Here is a 1,676-nt window from a genome sequence, read left to right on the forward strand (position 1 = left end):
TTCATGTGGAATCTTCCAATTTTTAAATTTGGCAATTAACTTACAATGTTAAATAACACCACGTGGACCAAATAAACATGCCCATTGGCTAAATGTAGCTGTGAGCCTTGAACTTATAACCTCCACACTAGATTAGAGTAACAGAGTCCCCCTCTCCTCCTAAAAAAGGAAAGGAATTTCAGAAATCCACTCTTTGTCGTTGACCCATGGGGCAGCAATTCATGACTTTCAGTTTACATCCCTGTTGTAGAAAACCAACAATGGAGGTAAAATAGGAATTTAGATAAAAACATCTAGCGTTCTCTTCGCTGTCACACCTCTCTCTGCCCTCCCTCCAGCTTAGGGCCTCACCTGGAAGTAGTTGTTTGTCGTTGTTAGTTGTCATCGAATTGATTCCATCATATGGGGACCCCATGCGTGCAGAGTAGAACTGCTCCATAGGGTTTTCAAGGCTGTGACATTTTGGGAGTAGATTGCCAGCTTCCGAGGAACTTTTGGATGGGTTTGAACTGCCAACCTTTTGACTAGTAGTTGAACGCTTAACAGCTTGTGCCACCCAGGGACTCCTTAAATTATGATCATTTTTTACTGCCACTGGAAATGTGAAGAGCAATTCCAGACCATGGGTGTGGGCATGGGGTGTGTGTGTCCTCTCCATTCAAGATGCCATGACCCACCTCCAGAGAATAAATGGAAGGACAGCTGCTGCAGGGAGCACTGCTTTGATAGAGAATTACCGTTTGTTGAACACTTACTATGTGCCAGGCTTTGTACTTTTACCTAGGGGTTTCATTTCAAGTTCAGTGTCTTATTGACACCCAGTGAGGTCTTATCACTATGTCTTTGCAGACCTCAGAGAGGTTCATCTGCTCAAGGAGGTCCCATTGGTGGTTAGTGGCAGAGCTGAGCTTTTAGGTGAGCTCTGTTTAATGCTGAAGTCCATGCTTTTCCCACTGGTACTTGCAGACTAGTTCCATACGTATACCTTATGTGCTAGAAAGTTGCATGTAAGGTTCAGGGGCTTAAAAAGGGGGTGAAAGAAGGTTGGAAGGCCATGGCCACCTCCAGAGCATTGGAGTTTATTTGATCCTCTAGCTGCAGAGTACTGACTATAGAGCTATTGAATGAGATAAAACATGGGAATGGTTAGAAGCAGCCCTGGTCAACAAAACCACTGGTCAGTAAATATTAGCCACTACTATAGTAGGAGTCCTTGAATGGTGCAAAAGGTTGGTGGTTTGAACCCACCCAAAGATGCCTCAGAAGACAGGCCTGGTGATCCGCTTCCAAAAGGTCATAGCCTTGAAAACCCTATGGAGCAGTTCTACTCTGCACACGTGGCATCACCATGAGTTGGAATCGACTCAGCACCAACTAACAACAACAATTACTGGTAGTGGTAACAGTAGTATTACTGGTTCCTGCTTCCTACTCTGGTGCCCTCAGAACACAGCATTTGTAATACCCCAGTTTGCCCTTCTTCCCAGCTTGGGAAAATTCGCACACAGGTAGGTATCCAAGTCCTCTTATTTCAGGCATTTTCTTATTTTGAGAATGGAAATAGCTTTGTACTCTGTAGTTACTAAAATGTTTAAGTGCGGTGAAGGTGGGGAACCTGGTGTGACTCGTTCATTCTCGCCACCCCCCCACCCCACAGCACCTGCACCTTGTTCATT

The sequence above is a fragment of the Trichechus manatus genome, unplaced genomic scaffold, assembly GCF_000243295.1.
Source record: "Trichechus manatus latirostris isolate Lorelei unplaced genomic scaffold, TriManLat1.0 scaffold00110, whole genome shotgun sequence".
Classification (NCBI taxonomy): domain Eukaryota; kingdom Metazoa; phylum Chordata; class Mammalia; order Sirenia; family Trichechidae; genus Trichechus; species Trichechus manatus.